At 41.1% G+C, this 20,441-nt stretch overlaps 1 long non-coding RNA gene across 2 annotated transcripts in view; it reads right to left on the bottom strand.

Moving 5' to 3' along the window:
* LOC122540524 overlaps positions 1–18,546 on the bottom strand; it is a 69,483-nt gene extending 50,937 nt beyond the window's left edge. Inside the window, exons 1-2 of one of the 2 annotated variants that reach the window (XR_006309344.1) lie at positions 18,536–18,546; positions 6,307–6,394 (exon numbers count right to left, since the gene is read on the bottom strand). This is a non-coding gene — a long non-coding RNA (uncharacterized LOC122540524). Of the gene's footprint in view, positions 1–6,306; positions 6,395–8,827; positions 8,921–18,535 lie in introns of those variants that run through there. The other variant, XR_006309343.1, reaches the window with a different exon arrangement.
* Positions 18,547–20,441: the final 1,895 nt, after the last annotated feature.

Below are 20,441 nucleotides of genomic sequence, written 5' to 3'. Positions count from 1 at the left end.
AGCATAACTTTCAGATTGCTAAATCAGTGTACGTGTGTTGCATTACTAATCCTTTAGCAATTAAGAACTGTAATGAATTGCAGAGTCTCACTTGGGGTCTGGTCATAACATAGTTGGTGAGCAAAATAACCAGAGAAGTCAGAAAAAATTTCTGGAGCAGTAATTGAGCACAGAACTGGTTATTTATCATTTTATTTCATGAAGCAATCACTACCTGAATTTAAATTGTGGTTCTTGTCAAAAATGATCATTTGAATAATTCAAAAACCTATGCTATATGTTAATATATTAAAACCTGTATATGTATTTAGTTTGGTCCAATACTGGTTGCCTGACTGATTGTTACCAATCTTTCTCTATCACAAGGTTGAAAGAAGGAGAAGCTTACAAACACCAAATTCTGGCATATTCTGCAAAGGACAGTCTTGCTAACAACCATAAAAAAGAAATCCGAACAGTTGAAGACACTCTTGGGTGTGTGGTCAGATAATGTTTTGAAATTCTTTGATAACCATAACATGGGAATCTGACCTTATATTACAAAGATGTTGATTACAATACTGTATGCAAAAATGCAAGAGGTAAGTTAAATAATGGCTCTGAATCACAGAAGTTAAAATTGTCACAAATTTAATTTCACAGCTGAGATTGTTATATTAGGGAGGTGACTGCCTAAAATGTGCAGAGATATCAAAGGATGTGCAGATTAAGTAGAGTGCCCATAGTACCTAGGTGAATCTCCGGGATACACACACCAACCAACCCCACCATCTTGTCGCCGAATACTTTAACTCCCCCTCCCACTCTGCCAAGGACATGCAGGTCCTGGGCCTCCTGCTTCACCACACCCTAACCACCCGATGCCTGGAGGAAGAATGCCTCATCTTCTGCCTTGGGACCCTCCAACCAAATGGGTGGGATGGACTGCTTTCACACTCTAGGCATTCTATGAAATTGTTGAAGTGATTTAAAAAAAAACACTAGCTTTTTCTAACTGATAATTTGTTAATTATTTTATGGGTTCTTAATAGATTTTCATTGACAGTTCACACACACTCTTGTCTAGTGTGGATTAGCAAGCTCCTTACCTCTTCAATTATGATTGGCCGAAATTTTAAGTTCGTAAGGAATAACACATTATGTGTTTGTGATATAAATGGTTGCATTAGATCAAAATGTGTTTTAGACACAAATTATATTCATTAGAGGACTCCTGGGAGTTGACATGAGCAATCAATCTAAAGCTCATGTTGATCAGCCACTCCAGCACAACAGCAAGTGACCATGGTTCTGTTATCGAGCTCAACGTGGAAGCAGGAGTAGTGCTGCAATGAGCTGATGTCCTTCCAGCAACACAAATTTAGCTCTTCCTTAGCAGATCTCAAAGCATTAACCTCAGTAAAACAAAAAGGCAATATATCAAAAGTAATATCTGGAAAGCTACATCATATTATACCATTACCAAGATGAAACGTAGAACTTAGCCTGTTTTTTGCAGTTACAAAATCTGATGTTAATAATGCCAGAAGTCAATCCAGCCATCTGGACCTCAATTAAAATCATTTCTCTGGGGTTGGTCATTCTTGCCCATTAAAACAAAAACTGTGAGGGTTTATCTAACATACTGGAGCTGTTTTGAGTTTCATGACAGCTACACAGTCTCCAAGCTGCTGCAATAATGTTAATAAAAACCACTTTGGTCCCAGTGATACACATTTGTCTTTTTGCTGCTGCAATTTCACTTTGAGCCATTGATCAGGGAATGAAGTGTATCAATCAGCATCCAAGCAATGGACCAGTGCTCTCACACTTGCCTTATTCTTAAGAGCAGCAGTAATGTAAATCACAGATGTCATGTTCACATTAGCCTTTTGGTAACATCAACACATCAAGAAGAAAGTTATAAAACTCTGTCCAAGTCACACATACCAGAACATCCCAGTATATTTGTTTGAAAAGCTCAAAATCCGTAAATCAACGTTTTTGAATTCTCTGCACGAAGGAAGGTCTGATTCAGCCTCTCAATCTCGACCACAGGTCTGGCAAGGAGGCAGATCCTGAATCTAACCCCAGCAACCCCAAAGCCAAAACAGGGATCCAACCTTGCGCTGTGGGCACCAATTGGATTGGGATTGGTCATCCAACTGACCGCACAAACCAGCTGCCAGGAGGCCAACTTGCTGTGGCAACACATGCTCTCCTATTCATGTTGTAGCCTGCAGCTCTGAATAGTTGTAAGAAAGGTTTCAAGTTCTTTCCACCACATTGTTGACTTATCCTGCTCTGGGATCAAATCTGGTATCCTCCCTAATCTGTACAGTATAGTACACAGTGAAACCAGCAGGTTCAAAACTACATGCCCTAAATGATGATGAACAAGTTAGTTCTCTTAAGAAGGTCTTATTTTGTTAGTACTGCAGTTTCAGAACAGAAAGAAAGACAGGGTCTAACCGTTACAAAGACTAATAATTCTGAAAGGCAAAAGGAATATTCCTTACTGAGTAAACTGAAAATAAATGCCACCATTCCTCTTTCACAAGGAAATGTCGAAAATGTCACTAACAGATCGTCTGGTCATTATTAAATTTGTTGCTAAACTGGCAGTCATGATTCTCATTAAAAATAGCATCTATACTTAAAAATTATTCATTTGTTGTATAATGTCACCATGTCTCCAATTTCCAAATGGTATAAAAGTCTCAGAATACTCTACCAATATCCTGGGAGTCACCACTGACCAGAAACTTAATGGAATCACCCACATAGATACTGTGGATACAAGGCAAGGCCAGAGGCTAGGAATTCCAAGGTTCAAACAAACTCAGCCCCATCCTGAAAGCCAGTCCATCCACTACATAGCAAAATTCAGGAGGGCGATGGAATCCTTTCCATTTGCCAAACATCATCCAGGTCAAAGCAGCTTGATTGGCGCCCCATCCAACACCTTCAACATTCAATCCCTTCACCACCAATGCACAGTATTCACCATCAAAAAAACACACAGCAGCTATTTATCCAGACTCCTTCGAAAGTGCTATCTAATCCTGCAAACTCGACCACCTTGGAGGATGTGGGCAGTAGATGCATGGAGGCATCTGAAACTTCTCCTCCAAGTCACTCATTATCCTGACTTGAAACTACACTCCTTCACTGTCACTGGGTAAAAACCTGCAGGTGTACCTATCCCTTTGGAGTGCAGTTCACAAAGGTGACTCTCTCTCGGATAATTCAGAATTGGGCAATAAATGCTAGCTTAGTCAGTGACACACACAACCCAGGAACAAATTAAAAAGTACTTCCTTTGAACATCTGAAATGAGATGTTCTACACAAATACACGCCTGGTAAATGCCATCGCAATTTGTATATTAGCCACCTCATTGTTCCCTTTGCAATGTTGAAACTGTATTTGTCTATAAGAGAACTTTCAAAAAACCACTTAGGCTTAAATTATAATACTCAACAAGTTCCTGCAATTTACGATAACACTTCCTGCCATATCCAGCAACATTAATTGAGAGGACAGACAGCTTACATTGCTACTGAGAACAACAAATGCTGGAGATCACAATGGGTCAGACAACATCCATGAAGAGAAGGCAAGCTAACGTTGACTCTTCATTTATACTTGAAATATTAGCTTGCTCTCTCTCCATGGATGCTCTCTGACCTGCTGCGATCTCCAGCATTTGTTGCTTTCAGTACAAATTCTAGCACCTGCAGTGATTTGTTCCCATTGCTACATTGTTACCTCCAAAACCACTGAAGTTTGTGCTGAATAAATAATAAAAAACTGAGAGCAAAGCTGTGGTACAGCCACGGGCGGAATAAAATAATTGGCTAAATTATATGAGGCACCAGATTTGTCCATTAGGGTACCCACCAAGGGGATCATCTGCTAACCTGTATCATAGAGTCCCTACAGTGTGGGAAGAAGCCATTCGGCCCATTAGGTCTGCACCAACCATTTAAACAAACAGTTAATTGGCCATTAATAGACCAGATTCTGCTCTCTTGATGGAGCTACATGGGGGACAGAAGAGAGAGAATGTGAGCAAGAGCAAGCAAGAAAAAATAAATAGGAAGAAAGGGGAAGGGCATCCTGGGAAGGGGGTTATATCTTGGAGGATAGGGCCTCTGGGTCACCTATGAGTGATGAGCACTTAGCATTGCCCTGTACAACCACTGCTTAAAACCCAGTGGCAGCTTCATGCCCTTAAGTGGGCAGTTAATAGTCACTTAAGGTCTTCAGAAGGCCCACTGATAGACAGGCCATCCCATTCTAAGACAGATGGATAAGTTGCTCATTGGATTTAACAAAACCACCCTCCACCTTCAATACCATCAGCCAGGAAGCATTAGATTCAGAGAATTATTTCAAGAGCACATTGTCCAAATAGTGAGCTGTCATGTTTGTCTAGACAGAACTTAGAGATTATTCCCACACAGGCAACATCAGTCAAACCTAGGTCTTATTAGCTTACATTTACATGTCTGCACTTTTCCCAAGCGGGGTCAATGGAAAGTAAAATCAGCAGCACTTGTTCATTACAGTGAAAAGCAGGCAGCTGTCTGTTCAGCATTGTCGAATTTCAAACCGAGCCTCTGCATTCAGAGATTGTGGAAGGAGAGTTATAGGGTTTCCAAGCTTCTAGTATTGTCCTGAATTTTTCAACACACTCTGAGCAGCCAAGGAGAGAGAGAGAGAAAAAAAATCAGAGTACCGTGTATGCAAAGCTTCTTAACTGAACATCTTGTTAGAAGTGGAAAGTCAAAAGGACAACATCAAGGGTCTTGCCAAACTTGCAATGATTGCAGTGGAAGCTCAGGATAAAACAACTTTTGGTTTATTTGCAGTTCCACAAAGGCTTGCCTTTATCAGTCTGCATACCTGGTGTGGGAAGCCCTGGATTTATGGACAAACATTTCAAGTTGCACTTACAACTCCTATTAGCTCATTTGAGGGGAAACAGCAGCAGTCTGAATTTAGAGCATTACATCAACAGGACACTTTGAATGAGGGAAATACATAAATAAAAAGCAAGCTCCGTTTGATTAAGCAGGTCATTACAGGGCCATCCATAATCATCACCTTCACAGACTTGGCACTCTACATAAATACATGCACAAACTGTTGGCCCCACTCCACTTTCTCAGATGCCTCTCCTGAAACTTTATAAGTGTCATGGTGATTTCTATTAATGAATGAGTTGACTGGTTTTACTATGTCCCAGAAGAAGTATCAATGCTTGGTGTGGACAGACAGCAAAGGGTCAAATGTTACTGTTCCTAAGCCATTGGCCAATGGCTTCTCACAGCACAGTCAATCCCAAAAATTTGGGAAGGCAGAGCACACTACACCACACACTCTCCCCCCCCCCCCCCCCCCAAAAGATGGCATTCTCCCCCCTCCCTCTGAGTCTCCACCTCTTTCAATGAATGGGCCTCCATGTGCAGCCACTTTTAAACATATATAAGTAAGTTAGATTGAATTAGTGCCTTTCATGACCTGACAATCACCAAATCAAAATAAATATAAGAGTGAGGCCCAGTGTTATTATTGCTGGATTGTTAATCCAGAGACCTAGGTCATGTTCTGGGGACCGGAGTTCAAATCTTGCCACAGTAGGATTTTATTGAATTCAATTTTAAAAATCTGGAATTAAGTTTCTAATGATGACGATTAAACCATTGTCAATTATCGGAAAAACACATTTGGTTCACTGATATCCTTTAGAGAAGTAAATGCTGTCCTTACCTGGTCTGGACTACATGTGACTCCAGACCCAGAGAAGTACGACTGACTCTCTGGGCAATTAGGGACGGGCACTAAGTGCTGGTCTAGCCAGCAACACCCTCATCCCATGAGTGAATAAAAATCAAAATTTTAAACATACGCTACATAGAGGACAAAGTATTAAGTAGATTAAAGCTTTTAAATGGAATGTTCTCTTAGACATATAGTGCCTACTAAAAGCATTAAAACACCATAACTGCACAGTTAAAACCAACTAAATCATTTACCAATTGTGCCACTCAAAATGGAAGTGAAGAGAGACACTTATAAAAGTTGTATTTAAAACTGGTAGGTTTTGCTTAGGGTAGCTCATTGCCAGCAACACTCCTCTTTGCGCTGGGTCCAAGGGTTTGTTTAATTTTCAGCATTAGAGGATAAACCACTGAACATGTAAGTCATGCCATGCAAATGTTGGTCTTCCCCATGATTTGGTATTCTTGTGAAAAGCCCCGATGAGAGCAAGACAAAAAGGAAAGACAGCAATATTCATTTTCTCTACTACGAACTTACCATTAGTTAAACTGTTAGGAGTTATTACAACTGTGAGGAGCCAGAGACGACAACAATATAAAGCCAAAACACTGCAGATGATGAAAATCTGAAATAAAAGCAGGAAAGATAAGTGTTGGAGAAACTCAGCAGGTCTGGCAGTATCTATGGAGACAGAAACAGAGATAACATTTCAAAGCCAGTGTGATTCTTCTTTGAAATGGACATCGAGACTTTGTCAACATTGCATGATTCTCTACCCAAAGCCTATACTACATCAGATTGTGTATTGCTAACGCAACTGCAACATCAACTCTTTCAGAAGCATTGCCAACTCTACATCTTTCACAAGGAACAGGTGAATTAAAAATGACAAATTACACAGCCCAGTCACTGCAATGGTGTTATTTAATCCATGGTTTTATTTTTAAAAATGATTTATCAATGCGGATACAGCATTTGTTGTTCATTTGTAATTGCCCTAGCAAAGATGATGGTGAACTACCTCCTGAAATACTGCAGTCTTTGAGATGTACAGCCACCCACAATACTGTTAGGAGGGTAATTCCAAGGCTTTGACCCAGCATAGGTGAAGGAACAGTGATATAACTCCCAGCCAGTATGGTGTGTGGAGGAAAACTTTACATGTATCTGCTTTCCATGTCTCTGCTGCCCTTGTCCTTACATGTGGTAGAGATTGTGGGTTTGTAAAGTGCTGGGAAAGAACACTTGGTGAGTAACTGCAATGTATTTTGCAGATGGTGCATATTGCTGTCATTGTGCATCAGCGGTGAATGGATGGAATGTCAAAGGTGGTGAATGTGGTACAACTCAAGTGGGTTGCTTTGTCCCGGATGTTGTTAAGCTACTTGAGAGTTGTTGGCGTTATATGCATCCAGGTGAGTGGAGAGTATTCCATCATATTTGTGACTTGTGGATGTGAAAAGACTTTGGGGAGTTAGGAGGTGAGTTGCTTGCTGCAGGACTTTGGGCCTCAGATTTGCTCTTGTAGACATGTATATCTCCAGTTTTGTTCTGGTCAAATGATAAACCCCAGGATATTGCTGGTGGAGTTTCTGTGAGACTTCAGTAATTGAATGACAAGTGGTGATGGTTAGATTCCCTTAGTGGAGATGATAATGTCTGGGCACATTGCAGCATGAATGTTCCTTAAATCTTATCAACCCAAGCATGGATATTGTATTGGTCTTGCTGTATTTGGGCATGAATTACCTCAGCATCCAAGCATTAACAACCGGCCAAGCACCGACCAACTAAATCATTTACCAATTATGCCCTCAGAGTGGAAGTGAAGAGAGACACTTATAAAGGTTGTTTTTGAAACTGGTAGGTTTTGCTTTGGGTAGCTGACTGCTAGCAACGCTCCTCTCTGCACTGGTCTAAGGGTCTGTTTAATTTTCAGCATGAGAGGATAAACCACTGAACATGTAAGTCATGCCATGCAAATGATGGGGGGGGAAGATCATTGATGAAGCAGCTGAAGATGGTTTGCCCTTTGACATTACCCCACAGAACTCCTGCCATGATACCCTGGAACTGAGATGATGTGGTTGACGGTTTCTCTTTTCAAAAAGAAGAAAGCAAATTTCCCAACAAAAATGAATTCCCAAAACATCCTGTAAATCTCACATGCTTCATCAGGGCTGTCTTCAGCTCCCAAATATTCTCTAGTGGAAAGGGATATTAGGTTAGTAGCATTATATTTATGAATGTTCAAGCTAAATTAACTATCACTATCTGTTCACCTTTTTGCAAGAAGAATACTTAATTGCACATTAAACAAAATAGAAAACATGAGAGTGGGCAGAGGAAAAGCTATTGCTGGAACTGCTACAAATGTGTACTATGAGTGATTCTACAGTAAGAATGCAGTCAAGCAAGGGTAACGTTACCTTAGTGGACAACAGAGGAGAGGTTTTAGATGTACAGTGGCTCCCCCTCCCCTCCCCACGGGGGATACATTCCAGGACCTACTGCAGAAGCCAGCAGATAAGAGCAAACTCATTCATTTCAATGAAAAATGTACCTTCCCGTCAGCCTCCTGATCCCTGGTTCCCTATAATATGTTCAGTGCGCGGTAATCTGCAGGTAACTGAAATCACGAAAAATGTTTCCACAGATATGGGGTGTCGCCCTGTATATCCAAGTTAGTTGCATTTGGAGCTGAAAAAATTACCAACACCTAAATACATCTTTTGGTGGCTGTTTCAATGTGGCAAGGACAGAAATCTGACTGAAGGCATTAAAGAAAATTCAACATGTCCACAAGGACTCTTACTAATTTTTAGGATGCTTTCTATGGTGCATCTGTATCTGGATGCATCACAGTGTCGTTGACAAGATCTCTTCCAAGACTGCAAGAAACTACAGAGATTTGTGAATACAGTCCAATCCATTACGCAAACCAGCCTTCCATCCATTGCCTCCATTGGACACTCCAGTCCTCTGCTCCACCCATTCTTCGTTCTTCTTGGTTTTCTCCTTCTCTGCATTTCTTTTTCAACTTTTGACTAGGACTTACCCAGAGGAGAATGGAGGAGCTGACTCCAGACCAAAGGCCGACTCTGGTGAATCCCGGAGCAGACACTGTCGCGGGGAAGTGACTCCTGGACTGGAGGCTGATGAGGGAGGCAAAGAAAATTTACCTTGGAGCAGCTGAGAGCTGGCTGAAGCGCAGAGGTGATGGGTATTGGACTGGGTCTGTTCTGGGCAGACAGAGCACATGGGAAGCTCCTATGCTGAGCTACTGCAATATAATGTTTATTTGTAAACTGTTTATCTGACTGTTTATCTGACTGTAACTTTCAACAATATCATATTTCAAACTTATTCTATGAATCATTATGAAGGAATGCAGCTACTTTTCTTTTTTCATTCCTCTTTTTGTATCTAAGATTCATACTGAGGTACTTTGTACCTAAGATGGCGCCATAAGAGGTAACATTGTAAACTTTTCACTGGACTCCTATACTGCAGCACATGTGATAATAAAAGGATATTCTAATTCTAATTCTCTTCTAATTCTAAACTTCCTTCTGCTTTGGGAAAGGAACCAACATAATCAAAGACCACCCACCCTCCCCCTCACCCCCCACTAGAGCTATACTCTCTTCCACCCTCTCCAATGAGATAGAAGATACGAAAGTTTGAATACACATAAATAGGCTCAAAAACAGCTTCTTCCTCACTGTTATCAGCCTTTTGAATGGATCTCTCAAATATTAATTCTGATCTCCCTGTCTGTACCTTCTCTGCAGATATAAGAGAGTTTTCTGCACACTGTTCTGCTGCCCTGATGCACTTTATATGGTACAATCTACCTGTACAACACAGAAAACAACATTTTTCACTGTATCTCAGTACATGTGACAACAATATAATCTATAGAGCATGGCTTTAAATGGATTTGGGAGGCAATAGCTGTTAATAGGCTTAAATAGAGAAAATTACTCATTTTATTCATCAGGATATTCCAGAATGCACATCAATCCGTTCTACTAAAGCCAGTGATTTGGGGCGGCACTGTGGCTCAGTGGTTAGCACTGCTGCCTCACAGTGCCAAGGACCTGGTTCGATTCCAGCCTTGGGCGACTGTGTGTATGGAGTTTGCACATTCTCCGTGTCTGCGTGGGTTTTCACTGGTTTTCTCCCACAATCCAAAGATGTGCAGGTTAGGTGAATTGGCCCTGCTAAATTACCCATAGTGTTCAGGGATGTGTTGGTTAGATGCATTAGTCAGAGGTAAATAGAGGGTAGGAGAATGGATCTGGATGGGTTACTCTTTAGAGGGTCGGTGTGGACTTGTTGGGCCAAATGGCCTGTTTCCACACTGTAGGGAGTCTATGATTCTGTAAGGATTCTATACTTGAACAAAAAAAAAAGTGTACACATGACACCAATTCCCAAACCAAGGGGGGACTTACCACTCAAAAGGTGATAACTTTCATTGATGGTTCAATAGACCAATTTTTTGAAAACCCACATCAGAAAATGGAGCAAAATGTATAGCAAGTTGTAATGATTTGAACCAGGTTAACCTCGTTAACTACAAGGCTCTTGATTGGTCCAGGTTAGAGTAAAGTAGCTTGTATTTGTCATTGCTTCCATATACAACTGATACAGTAAAACCGAGACAGCGTTCCTCCAGGACCGAGGGTGATACATGGACAGCACAAACTACACAATTGTACACGGCATAAAGTGCATATGAAGTGCAAAACACGGAAGTTACAGTGTAATAGAAGAATGATAAATAATAGACATCTTTCTTGCAGCAATTCCAAGTCATGCAAAGAATTTCAGATGGGAAAGAGTTTGATCATACTGTGTTAAGGAGCCTGATGGCTTGGGGGAAGAAATCATTCCACAGTCTGGCTGTGAGAGACCGAATGCTTCAGTGTCATCTGCCAGATGGCAGGAGGGTGTGTGGGGTCTTCCATAATGCTCCTAGCCTTTCTGATGCAGGGTGCGGTGTAAGTGGCTGTAATGGAGGGAAGAGAGACCCCGATGATCCTCTCAGCTGTCCTCACTATCCGTTGTAAGGCCTTACCATCTGAGATGGTGCAATTCCCGAACCAGCCAGTGATGCAGCAGCTCAGGGTACTCTCAATGAACCCTCTGTCGAATGTGGCGAGGATGGGGAGAGGGAGGTGGGCTTTCCTCAGCCTGTGCAGAAATTGGAGACACTGGGCTTTCTTGGCTATGGAGCTGGTGTTGAGGATCCAGGTGAGATTCTCTGCCAGGTATACGCCAAGACATTTGGTGCTGTTCATGATCTCCACAGGGGGTCTTCGATGTCCAGTGGAGAGTGGTTGCTCCGTGCCTTCCTGAAATCAACAACCATCTCTTTCATCTCGTTCACGTTCAAAGGCAGATTGTTGGCTCTGTACCAGTCAGTTAGCCACTGCACCTCCTCTCTGTATGCGGACTCATTTTTCGTGCTGATGAGACTTACTACAGTCGTATCATTAGCGAACTTGATGATGTGATTCCATCTATGCCCTGGCTAACCAATATAACCAGGACATTAGAATCTCCTCAGTTCAGGGGACTGACTCCAAGCTGGCTGGCCACAGCCAGTGTTACTGTGCATAAATAAACAAAGTGTGACTTGTTGATTGGTCAGCAACCTCAGTGCAGTTATTTCCCAAGTGTTGAAGTATTCTAGTAACAGTGACAACCTTTCAGCACAGGCCACATTTTCTGTTAAACAACCACAAGCAGTCCAGTTAATATAAAATAGCTTTCAACAAAAGAAATCACTGTCTCCAGTTCAAGTGATGCTCATATCTTAAGCACATGTACATCATGTGGTTCAGGAATCCCATACGGGATACTGCCTTCAAACTGTTGTAGTTGGGGCCGTCAGTGCTGAGTCACAAAGCAATACAAAGTCATTCGGTAATCCAAGGACCTCCCATTCCAAAGACAGCAGTACTGCCACAGGCCACAGGAGGGGAATGTGCGGCAAATTCCTCCTACTAGAGCTACTGGGCAGAATTCAAGAAATTAGGGATCTCATACAAAGGGTCAGGACAAGAAATAATGTCTGCAATTTGCATGAAGCAAGCTACAGATGTAACTATATTTCACTCCCCTTCCACCCTGACCAGCCCAGCTCTCTGGAAGATGGCAACTCCGCCAAGAGCAAAAGATCACTGGCAACACACACACACACACACACACACACACAAGGACATATCGGTGACTCACACCAGCTCCACCTGAAACAGGAGGAGAGGGTTAATCTCGATCTGTTTGCTGTTTTGTACTGCATCATGAAATACAGCAGAACCATGATTCAGGGATTGCACATGACCTCATGTATAATGACCGAAGAATGCCCATCAACAAAAAAATGTTTTTAAAATATCGAATTTAGGATGATGAGGAACAGGGTTAATTGTCAAGGACATGAGTTCAAATTAAGGATTTTAGTGGTTTTAATGAAATGTTACAACTATTTATTCGATTAGGTAGAAGTAGACTCCATAGCCAGAGGCCTTCGACCCCATTCGTTTCTTTTCTCCTCGCCACTTACCTCCATTCCTTGGACAGCATCAGAGAGTTGGGCCAGGGCTGAGTCAAAGGACTCTCTGCCTCCTTGACGTGAAGCCCAGTGTGGACTCCCTGTTTCAGAAGGGCTGCAATGCCAAACTTTTACCTTTATTTTTCTAAGCTATACCTAAGATTTAGTATTTGGGCATCTTTGTACCTAAGATGCTACAAGAAAATGTCGACTTTATACACTTTTTGCTGTACTCGTGTAGCCCTGTACTTAAGTATACATGACAATAAACCTAATTCTCACTCTATTTATTTTGTGGAGTAATTTGAACAACACAAGTATTTGACTCTCCTTTTGTATTGTCGTCATTGTGATAGCAGGATTGTAATTTGTGAAATGTTGTGCTTTTTTGACATTCCAAAATAAGTCACAGCAAGACATCTTTAAAAAGTCAACTAATAACAAAGAAAATGATAATTGTCGAAAGAAAGAGATATCCTCCACCACCACCAGTTGAAAACAGTTTGTGTGGGATCTTGGAATGAGCTTAAGAATTGCCAAAATATAACACCGCACACAGTCAGTTAGCTTGCTAATATCATGGTCAAGAGGAAATACCAAGGAGGCCAACAACGTCCACAGACAGCAGGAGTCAACATCATCCAGACAGCAAACGAAAACTACATACAAGCCTCAACTGTCCTTTTCGTTCAGACTCTCGGTATTTATCCAGGGAACCCAGACATTTGCCAGAAAAAAGTGAAGTGCATCAGCACAGTTTCAAGCTTATTTGTTACAGTCAGTGTACTGTTTTCCAACAGGAGATAAAGTCACGAACATGAACTAACACTCTGTCGCTATTTTACCAGCAGGGTGCTGGTCCACAATAGCCAACTGCTTTCAAACAGATCCTAACGAAACCAGTTTTCTTGGAACAAAACAGATAATACTACAGAGGAATGTTTTTAAAATAAAGGTTCGATCTTATCTGGACCTTTCACTGCCTTCGTATTATCTGAAAGTCGAATAGCGAGAGCAAGGATGAGCTCAGATTTTAAGGTGAGAGGAGAAAGATTTAAAAAAGGACAGGAGGGGCAATTTTTTTTTTTACACAGTGATTCATGTGTGGAATGAACTGCCAAAGGAAGTGGTGGATGCAAGTACAGTTACAACATTTAAAAGACATTTGAATAAGTACCTGAATAGAAAAGGTTTGAATGGATATGGGCCAAACACAAGCAAGTAGGACTAGTTTAGTTTGGGAACATGGTCAGTGGGGACTAGTTGGACCGAAGGGTCTGTTTCCATACTGTATGACTTTATGTGATGCCTCACAATCAAACAGGTTGCCAACACTGGTGATCAGTACCATAACTCAGAAGGAGTCAGCAAAGTCTGCAGGCAATGGTTTAGTACTGTACTGGAGTGTCACCTACATTTTGTGCTCTGGAGTGTTGGAGTGGTATTTTAACCCACAATCTTCTGTCTCAGGGGTTAGGGTGTTACCAACTGTGCCAAGCCTAGGAGGAAGGAAGTTGATTACTAAATGCAACTGCTGGTTACAGATGCTCCAAATTTTAATCTTCTATGATACAGTGATATACTTATTTCCACACTAAGGCCTAGTCCAGCATAAATAACCAAATAAATTCCAGTTTCTCTTTTAAATTGCAGGACTGATGTAGGAGAAATCAAACTGGAATGACCACGGAGCGTCAGGTAATTTCTACATTCAACAAAACCTCCAGCAGGTAGCTGGAACATGGAGGACAGACATTTTGTTATAAATTCCCAAACAGCTGGAACCAATGAAAACAATCGCTGGCAACTAGAGTTAGAATGAAATACTTCCAAAAACAAATTAAAATAAATCCATTGACACGCTAACTTACTTATATATTAAAAAAAGCTCAGATTTACAAAGTTCAAGTTTATTCTCATCAAATTTTTTACAACGTCTGTATCAGTGATCTCTGCAGTAACTGCTTTGTTTCACTACTGTACTTGCACCCAGTATTGTGAGACATCGAAATAAAATTCACAGCATTAGTATAGCTGTCCCTCACAATCAAATACAATCCAAGGAGACTAATCCCAACAATGCTTTGGAGAAAAACTTCCAAACTTTAAATCAAAAAGTGATAGTTGTACCTGTTCACGTTGGGATGTCTTAAAGCCTGCAAAGAGACTTTGATTTTTTTTAAATCAAAATAAATTCAGACTGGCTTGATGAAAACCAGTTTGATCAGTTTATATCCGTAGACTGATTGAACATAAAATGAGACTCTCTGCTGGCAGAATGACCCAATTTCAAAGCAGAAGAAATAGGCTTGCCAAAAAGCAAAGGCAGGAGTACAACCATCCCCCATGATACAAAGGAACCTATGGTGAGTAAACACAACATCTCACTGATGTAAAGATGTCAGTAGCCTCTTCACTGCCACAAAGGCCATTTGTGGACCAAGCACTCTCTCTTCTGAGGCTCAAGGATTGAGGGGATCTGATCCAGGAGAGGGAAGCTGTCAATGCAGCTTGGAGTGGCCATTTTGAAGACCTTTCCAATGAAGCATTCATAATGACAAGACAGCATTTTCAATTGCATATTACAGGATTTAGAGACTAGCTTGGAAGTCAGTCAACACACTGTGGCAATCATGAAAGCTATCGCCCAAAAGAAGAACAAAGCGGGTGGTGACAGAACCTACAGTGAAATCTTCAAGCGCAAAGGAGTGCAAGTGACACTCCACCCCCACAGCCTCATCCTACTGACCAGGAATAAAGAAGTTATCCTAAATGATCTCAAGGATATCACGATTGTGACAATCTTCAAGAAACAGAAGAAATTCAACTACAGAAATTACAGATGCATCTTCTTGCTCTCCTTTGGCAAAGGTAATTTAAGAACCCTTCTAAAGCAACGCACTACATTGAAATTAAGGGTAATTGTTCAATCAATATAGGTTTAAGCTACAAAGAGATATGGCCTACATGAGTTGCACATCTCAACAACTACAGAAGAAACATCATAGACAACATCAATCATTCTACAAATTTACTGTCTTTTCACAACTCTGGGCTCTCTAAAACAATTTACAAGCAACAATGTGCTTTGGAAGTGAAATCGCTAATGCAGAAAGTTGGTAGAAAATTTGCACAAAGTTCCAAAAGGAGTAATAAATTAAATGGTGAAGATAATCTACTTTAAAGACATTGGTTGAGAGATAAATGTTGGCCAGGATACTCCCCTACAGTTCTTTGAATTATTGCTATAAAATCTTGTAAAATGTACCACAGCAGGGTAATCGGGTCATCATTTAATATCTCAGCCAAAAGACAGCACCTTCAAAATGTGCAGCACTCCGTTAACAGCAGAATACATTACAACATTATGAAAAGATCTCAAAACATTTTGAAAAGTCAATACAAGTGGTTGATTGCAAAATCAATATTAAGCTTTTATTTCAATTCAAGCTTGTTTGCCACTTTATACTTGAAAATTACACAATGTACAAATTATATCTTTTACACGATTCCCACCTCACTAAAAAAAATAAATATTTAATTCATGTTTGAATTATAAGCACTTTACAGGATAATAAGTGAGACAATGCACCTTCATCTGAAGCCAACAGGATCTAGTTCTGGCCAGAAGGAAGACCTCTCTTATGCTTCAATGAAAATGTGTTCAACCAGCCTCTACCCAGGTATAGTGCATATGGACTCAAGAATGAAAAATAGAGTGCAAATGGAAAATAAATGAATAATTTAACTCAGACAAGCAACAAAGATGGCTGACATAAAATATCAAAATCACGCCTGGATGTAACAGAGGCATTCTATTGTGGGTGTGTTTAACATGACTGTTGTGGGGCAGCTTTACCTCCCTTAGTTCATTCAGAACCTCATTTGGCAGTGTTTACTCAAGATGCTAATCTGGAACAAAGGTGCGGCATCCTGTCTGGCAATACTCAATGGGTCAATGTAGAAAAAGAAAGCTTTACCTTATGATAGTTAGGATTTCAATTTTTAAAAGAAAAGGGTCTGTCAGCATCTGTGCAGGAAGAAACAGTTCATATTTCACCCTGATTTTCTATCTCCCATGATGTTGGCAGACCTGTCCAGCATTTTCTGTTCTGTTTCTATTTCAGATTGCCAGTACTGCAGTATTTTGCTTTGTTATGACCGTAAGATATAGGCCATTCATTCCACAGAGTCTGCTCCACCATTCAATCATGGCTGATACTCTAAAGGGTCATGCCTTCACATGGAGCATATGCCCTTGGGTCTTAGGGTCTCTGACTAATGGAAATATCTTCTCCATGTCCACTCTATCCAAGCCTCTCAGTATTCTGTAAGTTTTAATAACATTCCCCCTCATACTTCTAAACTCCACTGAATATAGACCCAGAGTCCTCAACCGCTACTCATTTGACAAGCCTTTTGTCCCCAGGATCATTCTTGTGAACTTCCTCTGGATCCCCTCCAAATCTAGCACTTCCTTCCTTAGATACTGGGCTCAAAAGTGCTCACAGTTTCCAAATGTGATCTGACCAGAGCCTTGTACAGCCTCAGCGGTACATCTCTGCTCTTGTATTCTAGCCCTCTTGAAATGAATGCTAACATTGCATTTGCCAACTGCCAACTGAACCTACTCATTAGCATTAAGATAATCCTGAACTCACACTCCAGAGTCTCTTTATGCTTCAGATTTCCACAATCTTTCCACCTTTATAAAATAATCTATGCCTCTATTCTTCCTATCAAAGTGCATAACCTCATACTTTTTGACATTGTACTCCTCCTGCCACTTCCTCGCTCACTCTCCTAGTCTGTCCAACTCCTTCTGCAGACAACCTGTCTTCTCAACCTAATGTGGTCGTTCACTTGTTGAGTCATCTGCAAATTTAGCAACAATACCCTCAGTTCCTTTGTCCAGATCATTAATGTACAACATGAATAGTTGTGGTTCCAAAATGACCCTTGAAGTCAACAGCTGCATTCTTAAAAAGAACCCTTTATCCCCACTTACTGCCTTCTGCCAGTCAGTCAATCCTCTATCCATGCCAGTACCTTGCACCTAACACCACGGCCTCTTATCCTATTTCGCAGCTTGCTGAGCGGCACATTGTCAACGGCTTTCTGGAAATCTAAATAGATCCCATTCACTGGCTCTCCTTTGTCTAACCTGCTCATTACCTTCTCAAAAAATTCGAACAGATTTGTCTGGCATGACCTCATTAACAAAGCCATGCTGACTTATCCCTATTTTACCATGCACTTCAAGTACTCCACAATCTCATCTTGAACAATGGACTCTAAAATCTTACCAACGACCAAGGTCAGGTTACAAGCCTATGGTTTCCTGACTTCTGCCTCCCTCCCTTCTTAAACAGGTGTTACGTTAGCCATTTTCCAGACCTCTGGAGCCTTCCCTGATTCTAGTAATTCCTGGAAGATCACCCATGCCTCCACAATCTCTTTAGCTATCTCATTTAGAATTCTGGGATGTAATCCATCTGGTCTGGGTGATTTATCCACCTTTTGACCTTTCAGCTTTTCCAGCTCCTTCTCCTTAGTAATGGCTACGACACTCAGCTCCTATGCTCTTTTATTCTTGAAATTCTGGTATGCTACCAGTGTCTTCCACCATGAAGACTGATACAAATTATCTATTCAGTACCTCAGCCACTTCTCTGTTTGCCATTACTACTTCTCCAGCAGTCCAAAGTCCACTCTATCCTCTCTCTCAACTTTCATGTATCTTAAAAAAAATTCTTGCAATCTTCTTTTATATTATTATTATAGCTTCAGTTTGTTTGACGAGATACATAAAAGCAAAATCTTCAGGCAAATAATCTTTAACATTACTTCACGATAAAGTGTGACAGTAATACAAGGGAACAATAGACAATAGGTGCAGGAGTAGACCATTCGGCCCTTCGAGCCAGCACTACCATTCATTATGATCATGGCTGATCATCCTCAATCAGTATCCTGTTCCTGCCTTATCCCCATAACCCTTGATTCCACTGTCTCTAAGAGCTCTATCCATCTCTTTCTTGAAAGTATCCAGAGACTTGGCCTCCACTGCGTTCTGGGGCAGAGCATTCCACATATCCACCACTCTGGGTGAAGACGTTTCTCCTCAACTCTGTTTTAAATGGCCTACCCCTTATCTTTAAACTGTGTCCTCTGGTTCTGGATTCACCCGTCAGCAGAAACATGCTTCCTGCCTCCTTTAACAATCTTATATTTCTCAATCAGATCAGATCAGGAACACAAGGTTATAAAAATTAAAAAAAACACTGTCAGGTGAAAATATTCTTCAAACAAAGAACTACCATGGCAAGGAATGGATTCATGGGGGTGGTGAAGGCAAAACAAACAGGACGCATTTAAGGAAGAATGGGGCTCAAGGGTCTCAATGTAGATCTAAGCTACAGAGACCAAATGGCCATGATCTGAATGGGACAAAGCTGCAGAAACATCAGATCAGACTTGCAAATGAAAGTTAGATTTCTGAAGGCAGAGAGGCAAAAATAATTCGCACATTTTCATTGTTATTACATTATTCATATAGATAAGATGATTAGCAAAGGTATTTCGCCTAAGGTGGGACAGTTCAAAATTAGGGGCATATTTTTGAGGTGACAGGTGCAAGACTTAAGAGGAATCTGAGGGGGAGCTTTTTAAACATGGAGAATGGTGCAGAGATGGAAGGAATTGTTAGAGAAAGCGGTAGATGCAGGTACAGTTATAACATTTAAAAGACATTTGGACAGGTGGAAGAAAGGCAAGTGAGGTATCCCAGTGGCTCAATGGTTAACCAGTGCCAGCGACCCAGGTTCGATTCCAGCCTTGGACTGTCTGTTTGAAGTTTGCACATTCTCCCCGTGTCGGCGTGAGTTTCCTCCTATAGTCTAAAAATGAATCAACGAGTATGTATAAATTAGAAGTACACATTAAAGCGGGAAAACATGGGTCTGCAATTCTGCCGCTGTGCTAATGGAACCGGTTCTGAAATGTAAACATGGCGCAGCGATGCATTGACACAGATCTCCCACAACCCAAACCACAGAAACACCAAAATGCAGAAGCGGCTTCTGCGGAGAGATTACAAAAAGCTGACACTCAAACCCAGGAAGCCAGTGAAGGGTGGATCGCAAAACGTTTCAAAATATGAAATGACACAGATTAAGTAACCCTGGGATAGTTACTGCAAGACCAGTCAAGCACACAGGGCCACAACAGCTTAAGTGGAAAAAAAGAAATTTCAGCTCTATCAGGTGAATTTTCTTGACACAAGATCTGGAGATATTTTAAAATGGACAGGTTCAAAAAAAGTCAAAAATCACTTGCACAGATATAATGATGGAAAAGTTTGACTCTGATGGAAAGAGGTCAAAAACAGCGAGCTTACTTGTTGCTAATTACTGACTTCACTCGGTAGGATTTTGTCTTTTCCATTTTGTTCTCTTCAATCCTATTGCTGCAATTTGGCCTTTCCAGTCAGGTCTTTAATCAATCTGTTCAGTGATATTATTAGATACCTCTGGAGCAGATGAGTGGGGTCTTTCAAACAACAAATCCTACATTCTAATCATATGAAATGAGTTTTTGGAGTACTGCCCAAGAACAGATTGCACATTCTCCCCGTGTCTGCGTAGGTTTCCTCCGGGTGCTCCGGTTTCCTCCCACAATCCAAAAATGTGCAGGTTAGGTGAATTGGCCATGCTAAATTGCCCGTAGTGTTGGGTGAAGGGGTAAATGTAGGGGAATGGGTCTGGGTGGGTTGCGGGTCGGTGTGGACTTGTTGGGCCGAAGGGCCTGTTTCCACACTGTAAGTAATCTAATCTAAGTAATCTAATCTAATCTCATCTCAACACAAGGACTCCTTTTCTGCCCCTACAGAAAATGTATTTGAGGTGGAAAATTCTGTTAAAACTCAGAGCAGCCATATTTCCAAAGCATTGTCTACCCTGGATGTAAAAAGGTCATGGAGAGGGAGAGGAGAGGGAATCCCCTCCATATCCTGCTCGTGTTGCTAAATCAAGATAATTGGCCATTTACCCAATTGTTGTTTGTAGGTTTTTGCTAAGTGGAAATTGGCTGAGCTCCTTCTGTGCAT

This window comes from Chiloscyllium plagiosum, chromosome 35, assembly GCF_004010195.1.
Source record: "Chiloscyllium plagiosum isolate BGI_BamShark_2017 chromosome 35, ASM401019v2, whole genome shotgun sequence".
NCBI classification, from domain to species: Eukaryota; Metazoa; Chordata; class Chondrichthyes; order Orectolobiformes; family Hemiscylliidae; genus Chiloscyllium; species Chiloscyllium plagiosum.
This window is presented reverse-complemented; position numbering and strand designations above follow the sequence as displayed.